The sequence below is a fragment of the Dendropsophus ebraccatus genome, chromosome 4 (genome assembly GCF_027789765.1).
Source record: "Dendropsophus ebraccatus isolate aDenEbr1 chromosome 4, aDenEbr1.pat, whole genome shotgun sequence".
Taxonomy (NCBI): Eukaryota; Metazoa; Chordata; class Amphibia; order Anura; family Hylidae; genus Dendropsophus; species Dendropsophus ebraccatus.
Window position 1 is genome coordinate 113,567,397 of NC_091457.1, and position 17,541 is coordinate 113,584,937.

Here is a 17,541-nt window from a genome sequence, read left to right on the forward strand (position 1 = left end):
ATTAAGTTCTATGGTTCCTTGCCCACATCAGTATTTGTTACTGATCTGTGCCGCAAAAAATAATGACAAGCCATTGTGCGGCCTGTATTTGGGACACTGACTTAGAAATCAATGTGCAAACTGCGGACAGCTCACAGATGGACATCCGCAATTTAATCAATCAACTTCTCTTCGTGCAGGTCTGCAAAATACGAGTGCATTACGGATGACTGCGGAATATGGAAGAAAAATTATGAATGACGGATCTGGACAAATTAAACAATATTTATGTGTGAAATGTGTGATGTGGGGCCTTAATGTTTTTTTCTGTCTGGTTTCCACTCCTGTTTTTGGATATAAATATTGACCAACATGAGCTCCAAAATTAGGATCAAATAATGATAAAAATATGGTGTGTGAACCCAGCCTAAGGTGTACAAGCCCTGGCCCAGCTATGGTTCTGATAAACTGAGCTGTATCTGTTTGAGTCATCAGACCCACTGTCTGGCCAGGACTAGAAAGCTCTAATATGGATGCATTTATGCTAGTGTGAACCCACCCTTAGGGGTCTATTCCACGGAGCAATAGGGGTCTATTCCACGGAGCGATTCGGCCGATTATCGCTCTGTGGAATAGAGAGAACGATCAGTCGATGATCGCGCCATCGGCTGATCGCTCATTTAGGTTCAAACCTAAAATCATCGGTCGCCACCCGCGCATCGCTACGCGGAATAGCGGTGCGCAGCGGGCAACCGACGATTTGAAAATATCATACTTTACCTCACCAGGCTGCAGGTCTTCTCCTTCTCCCGGTCCCGCGTGGCAACATCAGCTTCGGAGCGGCCTGTCTGAGCTGACAGACCGCTCAGCCAATCACTGGCCGCGACCGCCGCGGCCAGTGATTGGCTGAGCGGTCTGTCAGTTCAGAAGGCTGCTCCGAAGCTGCTGCGGCGTGGGACCGGGAGAAGGAGAAGACCTGCAGCCTGGTGAGGTAAAGTATAAAACAATGGCTGCAAGGACATCGGTAAGGATGTCCCTGCAGCCCTCACTAAACGATTGTCGGGCCCTGGAATAGGCCCAGTAAACGAGCGCCGATCTAGCAGTTCGGCGCTCGTTTACATCGTTGATCGGGCCCTGGTCGGCCCATGGAATATCCCCCTTAGGGGGGTTTTTTATACCTCAAGCAAAGATAAAGCCTACTGCAATTGGTAAAACAAATGAATGATGCTAAACCTGTTCCCAGGAGCGCTCACAGAGAAAGCAGTGATGTGACTGATGGACACATTGAGCTGTGACTCTCTGTACTGGCCGGGAACTCATGTGTTTTGTCTCTTTTTTTCAACCAGCACCAAGACTAAAAATCTGCCTTCAGGAGACTGGATCTGGATTTCTGGTAGGTTTAGCTTTGTTTTACAGCATGATAACGACAAAAAATAATGAATGTAAATTGCAAACTTGCTTTGTATCTACTGTTGGTTTAGGTTTTGAAGTTATAACGACAGGTACACTTCAAGGCCTTTTACATGGAGGCAATTGTTGTATCAAGCAGACATTGTTGATCATTGTGCAATGTAAAGATGCTGAATGATTGTATGATCAGCCTTGTTTGTTTTACATTAAACAACATTTTTATGATGTCCCAAAAAAATTACGTTTTTCGGTATTCCCTCGTGTAAACAGGCATCTGCTAATCATAAGCAAAGAAGACTGTAAAAAGAAGATGGACAAGCCATATGTTGAATGATTGAAAGTCTGCAAAAGAAGATGATTATTGTGACATATGAATACATGTTGTTCGAGCGTAGTCAATTGGTACTTGATTTTACCACTTTATCTTTATGTGTAAAGGGAGCACTAGATGATGCACTAGAGCAGGGGTACTCAACAACTTTTAGTGAGGGTCCACTTACCGGGGTCTTTTGTCAGGTGAAGGTCCGAGCTGAACATCAGTAGGGAACATGTTTTGTTACTTTTCACAAAGGGTGTTGAACTATTGACATACAGAATTGCTGCTTATTAGTGGGAAAACTGGCATTTTCTCTCTCACCAGCCCTTTAAAATTAGGTACACAGGGGGTGACTGCATTAGTAGTATATAGCCCCCCTGTGTGCTCTCCCCCTGTAGTATATAGCCCCCCTGTGCGTTCTCCCGCTGTAGTATATAGCCCCCCTGTGTGCTCTCCCCCTGTAGTATATAGCCCCCCTGTGTGCTCTCCCCCTGTAGTATATAGCCCCCCTGTGTCCTCTCCCCCTGTAGTATATAGCCCCCCTGTGCGATCTCCCCCAGTAGTATATAGCCCCCCTGTGCGCTCTCCCCCTGTAGTATATAGCCCCTGTGCGCTCTCTCCCTGTAGTATATAGCTCCCCTGTGCTCTCTCCCCCAGTATATAGCCCCTCTTTGTGCTCTCCCCCTGTAGTATATAGCCCCCCTGTGCGCTCTTCCCCTGTAGTATACAGCCCCCCTGTGTGCTCTCCCCCTGTAGTATATAGCCCCCCTGTGTGCTCTCCCCCTGTAGTATACAGCCCCCCTGTGTGCTCTCCCCCTGTAGTATATAGCCCCCCTGTGTCCTCTCTCTCCACTGCAGCAGTCACTAGAGGCCGCACTCCCCACCGGCGCAGGAACGTCACTCGGCGCCGACACCAGAGGGGGAGCGCGGCCTCTTGTGACCGCTGCGGCCAGAGAGAGGTGACTGACAGGGAGGGAGCCAATGGCTTCCTCTCTGTCAGCGCTGCTGCTGCCGCTCGGTATCTATGAGCGCTTATAGATACTTACTGTGTCGGGAGCAGCGCCGCAGCCGGGGTCGGGACAGCTGGCCGCGGCAGTCCGCCAGTTGAGGACCCCTGCACTAGAGGATGGACCTAGGTTTTTGTCTCAACCAAGCCCATGTAAACTTCATATATTCTCCCCCCATCCCTTACCTAAAATTGTTCTGTATTCTGTACATTTAGAGAAGTTTGTTTTTATTGTTGTTGCCATGTTGTGTGACATTCTCACTTTGTCACCTTACAACGAATTATGGAAATTCTTACCCTAGTGTGCATAACCCGGGCTTGCTTACTTTTTTACTTTATGTATGTTGTTGTTAGTAATTTCCAGTTGTTTTTATAATTTTATGCAATAGGCATTTTGGTAAAACAATCCTTTTTTGGTTAAAAAAAGGCCCGTATTATGTTTATCGTATGCTTATCATGCTTATCAGTTTATGTGTCACAGGTTACTGTGTTATTGTATTTAGGGTTGCTGGGTATATGGTGCTGGGGGAATTGTGCCTGTGTGTAGAAAGTGGGAGGGAGACATCTCACAGGTATTTCTACACACAGTAATGTGCTGATTGCTGAAAAATCTGTGATTATGCCATGTGATCAGGGGCGGATTAACTTTACCATAGGCCCCGGGCTGTTCACCAAGCCTGGGCCCCCCCCCCCACCGCACTGTAACTATGGCAGCACTAGCCTGGTGTTCATAGTACAGGACAGATAATGTCATGATGTCCTGATTTGTGCAAAATTGCCATTAAAAAACTTTGATTTTTTGCAAATCATGGCGGAAGTGTAGCCAGGAGACAGTACACCACTGAAAGTATAGGTCTTTTTGGGTGGTCATGGGCCGCCCGAAACGCCCCTATTATAATCCACTACTGCATGTGATGTTGGTAGGAAGGAGTCAGCCTCTTTTTTTTCTAGAAAAACCTAGTGTATGGCTGTGTTCACACACAGCATTTCTGTCAGTCGTTTTTCAACCAAAGCCAGGAGTGGGTTGAAAACACAAAACTGTGCGAATGTTTCTATTATAATTTTGCCCTGTTGGTTCCACTTTGGTTGAAAGAAGACTGACGAAAATACTATGTGAGAACATAGCCTATACTTTGTGAGCCACAAGACTCCAGAGTATTGTTCATCACCTATAGGTGGTGTTCACACAACATCTGGAAGATTTAGTATGCCGGGAGCAGATTCGGGTGGGGGAAAAGGGGGTGGGGCCTAATATAAGACCGGCGTACTTTGTATAAATCCCCCCTCAATGTTTATATTGGACTAACACTTCTGGCAGGGTGTCAAAAATCTTTATTTCTGGACCCACATTCTAATCCATACTACAATGCAACAATGTCAATAAATAGATATGAGGACCATGACACTGACCTTTTAGGCCGATGAAAGTACTTTTTTGGTGTTTTCTAGAAACAGTTATTATTACAATTATGACTATTTTTCTTATCTTACTTGTAAATTTTGAAGTTTGTGGTGCAGGCACACATCCACACTACAGGTAATACAAGCTTTATTATATTTACTTTCTTTTTGGCTACAGCAAAGGTCCTGGGCATTTTGAAATAATAAGTGTATGTACTTTATATTATGGAGGGCTGTGCAATGAGACTCTAGGGATATAGATAATCGTGCACTACATTGTTGTTGAGCCGTTGTGCAATACAAAATATAATGATCCTGTGTGGTGGTTGTTCTTATGTTTATGGGCATTGGCTTTTTTAATAATTTTGAATCATGTGTTTTATGAATTTTATTAATAAAGGTATTTGTTATTGATTACATTTTTTGTTCGTGTTTGTAGGAAGTGGTAATCGATTTTTTGGTTGCAAAAGTGCTGGATGAAGACAACACAGTGGATATCTGGACTTTAGCAAAGCCTTTGATATACTGTAGTTCACTATAAAGAGTTGTTAATCGAGTAGCTGGGCCACACAAATGATTACTGCATCTTTCGTGTGGCCATTTAAATGTATTGCTGTCAGCCCCCACCTCCTGTTTACACAAAGAGATGTGCAGAGAAGGCAGAGATGTGAAACCTTCGGCCCTCCAGCTGTTGTAAAACTACATTTTCCATCATGAATGGACAACCAAAGCTTTTACTTTGGCTGCTAAAGTGTCACTGTCATTATAACTTTCAAAATCTAAATCAACAGTAGATGTGATATAAAGCAAATTACATCTAAAAGTGCAATATACATTATTTTTTTTTGTTTGTTTTTATCATGCTGTAAAACAAAGCTGAACTTACCAGAAATCCAGGTCCAGTCTCCTGAAGGCAGATTTTCTGACTTGTGCTGGTGGGGAAAAAAAACAGACTAAACAAAGGAATTCCGGCCAGTACAGAGTCAGGGCTCAATGTGTCCATCAGTCACATGACTCCCTTCTCTCTGTGAGCGCACAGATGGCCTGGGATACACAGGACTACCTGTTTTCTGACTTTTTCCTGTTTTGTTTTTTTTTAACTGTCAGAAAACAGGAAGTGCCATGTTTTCCATGATAACTAAAAAAAAAAATTGTGAATGTAAATTGCAAACTTGCTTTATATCTAGAGATGAGAGAACGTCGAGCATGCTCGAGTCGATCCGAACCCGAACTTTCGGCATTTGATTAGCGGTGGCTGCTGAAGTTGGATAAAGCCCTAAGGCTATGTGGAAAACATGGATATAGTCATTGGCTGTATCCACGTTTTCCAGACAACCTTAGAGCTTTATGCAAGTTCAGCAGCCCCAGCTAATCAAATGCCAAATGTTCGGGTTCGGATCGACTCGAACCCGAACCCGGTTCGCTCATCTCTATTTATATCACATCTACTGTTGATTTACATTTTAAAAGTTATAATGACAGTGACTAGAGATGAGCGAACCGGGTTCGGGTTCGAGTCCACCCGAACGATTGGCATTTGATTAGCGGTGGCTGCTAAACTTGCATAAAGCTCTAAGGTTGTCTGGAAAACATGGATACAGCCAATGACTATATCCATGTTTACCACATAGCCTTAGAGCTTTATCCAAGTTCAGCAGCCCCAGCTAATCAAATGCTGAACGTTCAGGTTCAGATGGATTCGAACCCGAACCCGGTTTGCTCATCTCTAACAGTGACACTTTAAGACACTTTAAGGCAAGATCGTCGACCGTTTACAGTGCCTATACACAGCAGGACAAAAAAAGGTGGCCGGGCTACACAAACGATCTTTGTATTGTTCTTGCAGTCATGGAAACGGACAGCACAGATTTGAATAGATCTGTGCTGTCAGTGTCCAGATCACAAACAGTGCATGCTTACCATCTGTGATTCTTGTTATACAGCATCCGTCATTCTAGTCCTCCAGCCGCCTGCTGTATCTTCAGGGCCCGCCTTCTCTGGAGAGCCCTGATCACAAGCAGCGTGGATGGTAAGTATGCACTGTTTATGATCTGGAAACTGACAACATGGATATATACAGATCTGCGCTGCCAGTTTCCCTTTATCAGCCCTGTTTACACAGGAAGATGTGTAGCCGATACCAATAATTTTTGAAGCCTGCTCTAAAGACCAGATTAGGCTTTTTCCCTGTCCTCAGCTGATTACTATACCTTTTACACGGGCCAATTATCCACTGCAGGATCAGGTGGTCTTTTTATGACAATGTTCCTCTATATTTTTTATGATGTTTTATAGTAATAATAGGAAAACTCTTGTGGTCAGCTCACCACTCTCTGATTGTTCCTTGGATTTGTGCACAGACAGGCTGAGAATATAGCAGCAATTTAGAACTTCATATAGGAAATGAAGACAAAGTCCATAACCTCAAAACATCAATTTATTGTACAAACTAAGCGATATCCAGAGGTGGAACTAGAGCAACAGTGGTTGATGCAAAATATTACTGCACTGCTAAGAGACAGGGGAATATCTGCCTTTATTGAACTGTATTGAAGTCTGGCTTTGTACCTGTGAAGTCTGTTGATGTATAATGCATGAGCAATTATAAGAGAAGCCTTGAGCATGCAGTGTTTTTTTTCTGTTACTTTAATGTGACCAAGAGGGAATATGGCCTTTTATTTCATGTAGAATTATTTTGTGGTTTTCTGATAGTTTAGTCAACAATTACAGATGAGCGCAATTCGAACATGTTTGAGTCCAATCATTCGGCATTTGAATACAGGTGGATGAAGTTGGAAGCAGCTCAAGGGAGTCCTGGAAAACATGGATACAGCCAATTTTCCTGAAGTACATAGGCATTATAATTATTATATATATATATATATATATATATATATATATAAAAAAGAAAATTAAGCCAGTTTATGTCTCCTTTCTACTTTATTGTGTAATATACTAACATCCCATAAATAGGCCTGCCAGCTAATCCTGCGCCCTGCGTGTCCCAACCCCCTTTGTTGCCAAGAAAGTGGGGGGCAACATTGCTAGCGTGTAAAATATCCCTCTTTGGTAATGTTTTTAAGTCAGGCTCATTCCTGGGGAGACAGCTGACAATGGTGGTTTGCTTTCATGACAGCAAATATTTGTCTTCAGTGTATAACTTGTGAAAGCCACGTGCTTGCTGAGAATGGTGTCTTGTGAGGAAATCTCCCCCAGTGATTAACCCCTTGAAGACTGCTACACATGACCCACATCTTGTTTCATCCCATTTAATTCACTTTATCTTCAGCATATTTTACATTTTTAGACTTTTTTGTGTGTGTTTTTCTACATTTTCACTGTTTTTAACCAATTGTCCATCCTGAGCTATCTGATTCATGAATATAATGCCAAAACTAAGAAACTTCAGAAAAATGCACATTGGCAGGAAAGGGGGGGGGGGGGGGGGGAGAGCTATTGGAGGAGTACTCGATCCTCAATTATTTCATATAATCAGCATGGGTTCAGGCCACCTTCCATTCCTGTCAGGAATTTTTACCTGTATTATTCCAGCCGCCACCGCCCTCTTTCTCCCTCTCTCTCTCTATATATATATACATATGCGTATATTTTGTATTATGCGCCGCCTCACTATGACCCCATGTGACCCCAGCCTTTTTCTATTCGCTATATGGGACCAATATCATGGTTTACAACTCCAACCTTCATACATCAGCCTCCGAATAAATTTCATTTTCTGAATGAGCACCACTTATTTGTCCGTTGTGCAGCGGATAAGAGGCTTCAGTGTGTGAAGAGCATGGAATACGATCTATCACCCCTATCTACACCTTTGTTCTTCGTTCAATTTAGTTAAGAGTCCCTGTTCCTTTCTGGGGTCTCCATGGAAACTCTACTCCTATAGCGTATGCTCATTGCCAGATGAAATGCAATTCATTCAAAGAGAAAAAATACGAAAGAGAAAGAAAAAAATTACATACATTAGGCCTACGAGTCTGGGATGAATTAGGCTCAGGAAGGCGAAGAATCCGCTTATCACATTGTTATCGCCTACAATTTAGATGCAACAGACGTCATCGGAAAAAAAAAAATGAAAAAAAAGAGTCAAATAAATCTTCGTGGAGACTAAAGATGTTTATGGTAGTTCTAGGTGAATATGGATGTTTATGTGGAATACACTTGTTATGTACCATTAGTATAGGGACTGCCACATTACATCTCTGCACATGTGTTGTACTGTGCTCGAATAGACAAGAGGTCATATTGTATCAAATCTATTAATATATAATGTTACATTAGATGATGGATTATAGAGTTACTTTCCCCAAAAAGTATTATGAATGGCAGAAGGGCTTAGTGATTCTTTAAAATTAGGAGAGTTAATGATTAGAGATGAGCGAACCGGGTTCGGGTTCGAGTCCAATCCGAACCCGAATGTTTGGCATTTGATTAGCGGTGGCTGCTGACCTTGAATAAAGCCCTAAGGCTATGTGGAAAAAATGGATATAGTCATTGGCTGTATCCATGTTTTCCAGACAACCTTAGAGCTTTATCCAAGTTCAGCAGCCCCAGCTAATCAAATGCCGATCGTTCGGGTTCGGATGGACTTAAACCCGAACCCAGTTTGCTCATCTCTATTAATGATTTTTTTTTAATTTATGGCCTATCCTTAGGATTTAGGGCCCTATTCCACCGGACGATTATCGTTCAGATTATCGTTAAATCGTTCAAATCTAAACGATAATCGTTCGGTTGAAATACAGTTAACGATTAACGACCGGACGAGAAATCGATTGCTTTATAAGACCTGGACCTATTTTTATCTTTGCTCGTTCGCAAAACGTTTGCAAATCGTTCCCATTAAATAAGACGTCGTTCGGTCGTTCACAGTAGATACGAACGCAATAGCTGACTGCTAATGACTGACAAAGTGTTCACAGTTGTGACATGGATGTCACAGTCTCCCAAACTCCCCAACTGTAATGGATTCTTGGTCACAGGTAGCAAGTTGCACATCACTTAGCTAGTATTGACCTAAATGTAGGTCACATGCAACTTTTTACAATTTTTACCATTATGCTGTAATACAGTCACATTATGGCTCCCCGAATAAGGCCTGAAAGTGGACCTTTGGTTTATAGCATAGTCTGAAATGAATGAATTTTATGATTTTGCATAATATGCATTCAAAATTTTGCGCTTCAATTTGTGTTTTGCTAAAAAAAAAAAAATTCAAATTGTAAGAGCCTTGCCCAAAAACTGTTTCTATTTTTATACTTGTTTTCTGGTAAATGCAATGATAAATTCTCCTCAAATTGTATATTTTAGATAATAAAATGTGTCATGGTGCTGCCTTTTTTAAACATTTTTATTTAAATTTATGCCGTCATTTAACTCCCATATGAGACTGCCTGCACGTCCGTAATGATTCTGACATTGAGTGTGGAGCAGCTGCCTTTAGATGCCGCTAAGTACTGGTTACGTCGTATTTTCTCACTTAGCGTCCGTGCATAAATTAATTCTTACCAGCGGTGGTGTTATCTTATCCATCTGCCATATATTGTTATGCCGTTGCTTTATTCTTTATGTTCTGCTGAAGCGGAGAGTATATCATGAGCCTGTATTAAGACATGATGACACAGGGTTGCTATGGGAACCAGGAAAATGTCACTGCACATGAAGTCTTAATAATTAGGCCTGGATTTTCGACTTGGGAATCCCAATGAAGAGATGTAGGGAGACAAGACTGGGGAAATTTCTCGAATGTAAAGGGATTCTTCAGCTTTTTATAAATAAAGTAAATTTAAAAGAACATTTTTTTTTTGTAGTGACATTTTAGTAAATTTAATTCAATTTTTTTTGCATCAGCAAAGGCCTGATTCACATCACGATGTTGCTGTCTGTTTAATGTATCCGTTCTATGAAAAAAAAACAAAAAAAAAACGGATGCTGTTGTATGCCATCTTTTTTAAATCTGTTTTCTATTGACTTACATTATAAAAAAAGGGATCAAAATAAACCTGTTTTTCTTACATTTTGTAGCGGACACAAAAAACGTAATTGACCTAATTTTTCTGTATGTTTTGCAAAACGAATGCAGTGAGACAGATTGCAAAATTGTGATGTGAACCTAGCCTAAGAGGACAGCTCTGCCAGGTACCACAACATGAATGTACAGTATACTTTGTCTTGTTGCTCTGATTGCTATAGCACTAAAGGTCTGCATACACTGTATACTTTTGTCGACCAATAGATGATGTAGATGTAGGTGGGGATAGAGGGTCATTCTTGATGGAAAATCACTTCCCGAGCCCTCTGTTCTTCGAGAGCTTTCTCGCTTACCCCTCCCCATAGAGAACACAGGAGCACCTGGGCCGTGCTGAACATTCCTGTGTATGGGATAAGATATCTATGCCCACCTTCAGGCCTAGTGTATGTGGGCAGCACATGACCAAGGAAGGATTTTATAAGGGTACGCTTCAGGCAACAAAGACAATTCTTTTTAAGATATGAGGCCCACAGTATTTCTTCCCCATAATCCCTCCCTAACTGTCAGGACCAGTCACACCAAACACAAAGAGACAGTGAGCCCTGAGCTCAGCCCCTCCCACTGTCCCTACCTAATTGCCGCAATCTGCCCTAAAATGGCAGCGGACAACTTGGCGGCGATCCCTGGCCTGGATACGTGAAACAATAGACAAGACAAAACGAACAAACAAAATAAGAATGGTCAGCAATCCGGGTCACAACAGTCTGGCAGCAAAAGTACAAAATCGGATCCAAAAGCGTAGTCAGAAAACAGGCAATAAGGTCAGGGGCAGGCGGCAAGCAAGGGAGGTCAAAGCTACTAAGCAGGAGTCAGGAGAAACCAGAAAACAGAACACACAAGCAGGCAGAGATAAAGTCAATAACCGGCGAGGCACAGGCAGAAACAGAAATCTTAAATAGGACACCAGGAACCATGTCCAGAAAGTGATAGAAGGGACCAGCTGTCAATCACTGAGGCAAAGGCAGTTTAACTGTTACAAGACCAGAAGAAACTTAGCAGAACAGACACGGGTGGGGCAGGGAAAACAATTAGCAGACCAGAAGTAATAAGACACAGTTCAGACAGGGCACAAACAAAGGCCAACAAAACACAGAATAAATGAAAGATTATGGCCAAAATCGCAGTCTCGGTCGTACCTTACGCACCGAGGACTGCGCCAAAGTTGCATTCATGACAGTACCCCCCCTTTTATGAGGGGCCACCGGACCCTCATTAGACATACCAGGAGTGGGTGGAAAATGACCTCTTACCACACATGTTTGAACACCACTGGAGATGTCGCTGTCCATCTCCCACTCATTAGCGGAGGCATCCAGGTGACTGACAGACTCAATATCACCAATTATACTACTGGCATCAGTCACAGACTCAGCTTCCATGTTGCAATTATTCAAGATTACAGAGTCATTTTTGGCTAAACACAGAGATATCACCTTAGTAGGCTCAGCAGAGGAACCATGCATATCCATACCACCTAGAAGTACCTGTGCGCCCAGGTGACTCTCCTGGTTGTCACCTGGACGCTGATGATCTTGTCGCCGGGGACATTTTAGGCAGTAGTTGATGAAATGAGTACTGTCACCACAGTAAAAGCAAAGTCCATAACGCCTCCGGTGTTCCCTTCTGGTCTCGTAGTCCATAACTCCCAACTGCATGGGTTCATCCTCGATATAATCAGAGGGAAGGACAGGTTTTTTCAAAAAGAGAGATGGAGTGACAGAAGGTTTAGAAAAGTCAGGACCTGCTTTCTCCTTTTGCCTATCCCTGAGTCTGCGGCCAATCCGTACTGCCAAAGCCATGGCCTGCTTCAGGGTAAGGGGATCTGGATGACCTGTCCAGGCATCTTTAATGCCATCCGACAACCTCTGCTTAAACAATGCTTTAAGCGCAGCCTCACACCACTCGGTGGGCACACTATGACGTCTAAAGTCGGCACAGAAATCCTCGACTGGTCTCTTGCCCTGACAAATGGTCAGTAACTGTGTCTCAGCTAGACCCACATGATCTGGTTGGGCATAGATGGCTCCTAGAGACTGAAAAAATTGCTGTAAATTGCTCCACTCCTCAGCCTCAGGAGGGAGTTTAAGAGCCCAGGCCTGGGGATCTCCCTGCAACAGTGAGGCAACTATAGCTACCATTTCCTGCTGTGTAGGAAAGGGATTGACCCGGAAATACAAAAAACAAGAATTCTTAAAGGTTTCAAACTTGTCACTATCCCACAAAAATCGGTCTGGAAGCAGCATTGTGGCCTTAGCAGATTGCACTACCACCGGGGGTGCCACAGCCCCAGCCTGGTTAGCTGTAAGGACACGAACCTTATCAGCCAACTCAGCTACCAGTATTGCCAAACCCTTCACTTGGGTGACTAGGTCCATGTCTATCAGCATATTGACCTGGTTGGCCAGCTTGACTACCAGGCCTGACACCCCCTCCACCTGGGTAGCAAGATCCTCCACAGTTGTCATGGCACCAGAGGGGGCAGTAGATTTTAAGAAATTCCTTACTTTTAAAAAATGTTTCATTTAATATATTGCATCAATATAGACCTAGTTTTCCTTGTGTCACAACCCCTTTAAGTAAAACTCCACCCAATCTGTGGCTCCCTATACAGCAGCCTTAGAAATCTACACCAGTTCCCGATTTACCACAAAGCTCACCCACAAAAGTGCTATATGTGGCATAATGGGGTAATAAAATTAGCATCTTTACTACACTAAAAACTGATGGATAAATCCCCCTCAGTGAGTTAATGGTGTTAATGGTTGCCTTTTGGCAGGCATAATCTACCCTAAAACTTTGGTTGTACCACAGAACTCCATGGGTTTTCACTTGCTTTTTAAATTTCTGCTATTTACATTCTAAAACCACGCAGAATGTAACAAATATTTAAAAGACATGAGAAATAGCAGTTTGTCAGGACGGCAGCTGCTATCTGGTATCTTAGGGCCGCATTACACGGAGCGTTAATCGGCTGAATCAGGTCAGGCTGTTACCCAGCCCAGCTGGAACGGCCGGTGTCAGAGAAGATCATTCCGGATGGTACTGATCAATTCCTCGCTGCACACAATGAAACATGTCAGTTTTTTGCGGCGCCGCTAGGAATCTTAGCCGGAGTGTATACTATTTGTATACACTCCGGCTGGGATTCCCTTAGCCTGCAACAGCCTGCAAGAAATGAAATACCACAAAATGTGCAAAATTGCAGGTTTTTTTTTTGCTTTTGCCAACCAATGGAGTTGCTTTACTTGCTGATATCTAGAGCCATCCTGCTTTCTTCCCAAAAACAGTGCCAGGCCTGTCCATGATTGTGTTTGCTGTTGCAGCTTAGCTTCATGGCGGTTGTGTTCACACAGTTACAGTTTTAATTTCATTTCTCTGTTTACATAATTAGAGCCTAATTGATTATGCAGGCTCTAAATTGCCTGTCTGCCATGTGATTAGCATTACCAGGCCTAATCAGAATGTTCATAGAATCAAAACCACACACCCATGCCTTCTCCAATGTGGGGCCTTCTGTAATATCACACAGCCATTGACTAACATATGTCTGTGTGTTTGACTTCACTATTCAAGAACTAGAAATGAACAGTCTCTGAGATGAACAGTCTCTGAGAAGATACAAGTGCCTAAAACAATGCAGCTTTGCATAGAGTTATAGAGTTGTGAGGGACGCAGCTTGCTGCATTAGAACACTTTTAAAATATACCTATCATTTAAAGGGGTAGTTCAGCAGAAAACAAAAACAAAAAAACCTTCTTTTAAATCACCTGGTGCCAGAAAGGTCCAGAGGTTTGTAATTTACTTCTATTAAAAAATCTCAAGTCTTCCAGTACTTATCAGCTGCTGTGTGTCCAGCAAGAAGTGGTATTCTTTCCAGTCTAGAGAGCAGAAGATGTTTTCTATCGTTTTTTTTTACTGCTCTGGACAGTTCCTGACAAGGACGGAGGTGGTAGTAGAGAGCACTGTTTCTGAAAAGAATACACCACTTCCTGCAGGATATAAATCAGCTGATAAGTACTGGAAGACTGCTACTGACATGTCATAGTGGTCATCTGCTAAGACCCCCACCAATTGCTGGAACGAAGGGACATACACGCTCAGTAGTGCAGGCTCTGTCCCTTCATCACCGCTCTCACTGCTAAAGTAATGGTAGACGGATTAATAATGGAGCCAGTTCTGGTAGACGTGATTGCCGGAAGTTCCATAGGCTTCATTATAATTCCGTCCACCACTAATTTAGCAGTGAGAGCGGAGTTGAAGGGGAAAAGCGCACGCTTGTGCCCCTTCATTCTAGCGATCGCTAGCACACCCCCCCTCCCCCTATACAAATCTCTGACATGCTGCTGTAACATGTCAGAAGTTTTTTTTTAATGATTGAAATGCTTTAATTACATCGAGTATAAATTCTGTACCAAATCACATAGGGGGACTTTTATCAAGGGGTTTGCGCCTAATTTTTGGTGAATAATTGCATGTTTCACCCATTTTTGGTCTAAATTCTATTTATGAACCAGTATTCGACAGGTGAATATTTTTAGATGTGACTTTTTTTTAATCTGCCTGTTTTAAGTACTCACCCAAAAGTTCGCATAATCCGGGATTAGTGCCCAATTTATCATTTGCGACTTTTTAAAAAGTCGCATAAACAGGCGCAAGCTTACGTCTGGTCAGTACCAGATGAATAAAACTACGCAATTTTTTCATAGTTGCGCCTTTTTTGTGCCTTTTTCTTTAGATGCATTTACTATGGCAGTGCTACATTTTAATGAATCAGTCACAAGATATTAGAACAAAATACACACCAATCCCCATTAGAATAGTTGCACTTATTAGACTCCTTAGTAAATGTCCCTCAATGGTTTCTCAAAAAATTATTTTGTGGAACAAGAAGAAATAGTTCAGCTGTATTTCATAATCCCCTGGGCATTTTGGCATCTTCAGTCAGAGAAGACCCTCAGGATACTTTGCCCTCATATCATAATACCATTTCCAAGAATTTGGCTCTATTATACCTCCCATCATAGTCTGTGACTAACAGATAATAACGCTCATGTTGGAAATTTTAGGCCAATTCAGAACTTTCATTTATACAATGCAGGAGTACATACAGAGTATTGCATTTACTACTGTAAATTGTCCTTATTCCAAATAAAGATGAGCAAAACTACAGTAAATTTGGGTTTGTGAAACACTGAACGCTTGGCATTGGACTCACGGTGGCTGGAGAAGATAGATGCAGCCCTGAAATTCTGGATTGTCAATCATAAAAACGGATGTGTAAGGATAGAGAGCCAAATGTTAACATACCATGAGCTATGGTATATTTCCTTGTTAGTTCTCTCTGCTTTGTTTCTTGTCTATTTATCAGAAAAGACAAAATAATCAAATTTTCTGGACTATTGGGTGATATGACTATTATTTGAAGCTTTTCCTTTAGCTTCAGGAGCACTCCTTTAATAAGATGCAGGGAAGAAAGGATTTACTGATTCATGAACATCTGGATTCTGGGAATAGTCTGCTGTCTACAGACTGTTGTAAAACAGCCTGAATCTGCTTGCTAGCTAAAGAGGAACAGACAGCTTCCCTCACATGTCTGCTATAGCAAATACTCTCATTCCCCATCTGGAACATCTTTTGTTTTTGTGCTGTCCCACTGTTAAACCTCTTGGAAATGTAGGATCACTTCTTGTTAACAGGATGTTTTCCCCTGCACATTCTGTGACTGTCAGCACTGTATTGTGTACTGTGTAGGGACGCACTATTGTCTTACACCCTGTGGTTAATTTGTTCATACATTTCCAGGAAGAATATTGGAGGACTGGCATAACACTGCCAATGTCAGGGGGATATTACATGGTTTATTAGCTTCATTGATGCAGCCATGGGGGGTTTTGGGAATCTGCGACACAGAAGAATTTGAACTGCTTTTAATGAGTGCAATATAATGATGCAGTTCAGTAGTATCCCTCAGATGATGCCCATTTGCTCTTCTCCTTGTCATTCATGGTCACTAGAGACCAGAAGCATCTTTATCTTCGGGCGCACCACTACAAAGTACCTACAGGCAAACTAGGGGGGCAAATTACTGGAACAACCTTCACCCAACCCACCTGTGAGGAACTTACCTGTACGTGCTCCTGCGCTGCTTGCTTTTCTTCCTGTATGGCAAGGAAAGCATAAGTCTGTTAATATGGCAGGGTCGGCGTCAGCACAGGGCTTACCCAGGCAAGAGCAGGGGCCCACAGTGCCTCTAGGGGCCCAGGGAGGGCGAGGGGCCCAGTGTTCTGATGTTCAGCCCCCTCACTGTAGGGCAGGGTGAGCTCTGAACATCAGAAAACAAAGAAGGAGCAGGACCTGGTCCTGCAGAGAAAGTGGGATGAAGGACCTGATCACATGACCCACAGGTCCTCAATACTACAGTATGGAAATCGGCCAGGCAGAGAGGAAGAGGGAAGAGACTGAGCTGTAAGCGCTGTGTGTGAGTCAGTAATGTTTTGGTGCACCCCTGGGGCGCTCAACCGGTCACTTGCCTAGTGAGAGTAGAGAACATCACCCAGTCGTGGCTGCCATTTAGAGAAGATTGCGCAAGTAGGCAGGGATTCAAGCAAACTCGGGTCATGCCCAGCACATAAATAGAGATTAGCGAATCTCAGCATTGTGACAAGTAATTTGCTAACGTTGCTTTTATTTGTGCCCAAAACCCGCCAGATATATTATATAGCCTTTATGTATGTCTTTAGGTGGCGCTGTCCTTTGTTTAATTTTTTTTGTTTTATAAGTTTCAATAGAAAACTTTTTATTCTATCAGAAACCGGGATTTAAATCAGAAGATGGTAAAAAAAATCGACTGGGTTACAGCAAGCCAAGAGTGAGACACACTTGAAAGGTGCACCTTATTAAATCCAGTTTTTAAGAGCAGTCAGGGGAAAAATCAAGTAAACCTGGAAGGCACATCAAAGAGAGGAATCATCAAAGTGAGGACGCGTTTTATTTCCAAGCTGAAACAGAGCCTTGAAACGCGGCAACACCTCTACAGCAAAGTCCTGTATTAAAGAGGGCAAGTTCACAGGTCTCCATGTTACATCTAGACAAGACACGTGGAATATTCAGGGTCACAAATGAAATGGTTTTGATGCGGAATCTGGGAGATGACGCTACCAGCAATTTTCAGATATTCTTTTCAGCCACTTTACAGTTCTGTGAAAGCTGATCCAGCAAGAACCCAAGAGCAACATTTTTAAATCAATTTTTTTGCCTATTTTTATAGTATACATCTCCAGACCTGACCCCTTAAAACAATACATACCAAAAACCAGGCTATGCCCAGACCAGCCCCAATACATAATAACATAGACTAGACCAGTAACCCTAAACAATACA

General features: G+C 42.6%; 1 long non-coding RNA gene across 1 annotated transcript; it reads right to left on the reverse strand.

Annotated features, from left to right (window-relative positions):
• Window positions 1-6,570: 6,570 nt before the first annotated feature.
• Window positions 6,571-9,728, reverse strand: LOC138789888 (uncharacterized). The gene is made up of 3 exons (XR_011362807.1): window positions 9,639-9,728; window positions 8,093-8,162; window positions 6,571-6,926 (listed from the first exon to the last, which is right to left on the reverse strand). It is a non-coding gene; the product is annotated as an uncharacterized lncRNA (long non-coding RNA).
• Between the last annotated feature and the right edge of the window lie 7,813 nt (window positions 9,729-17,541).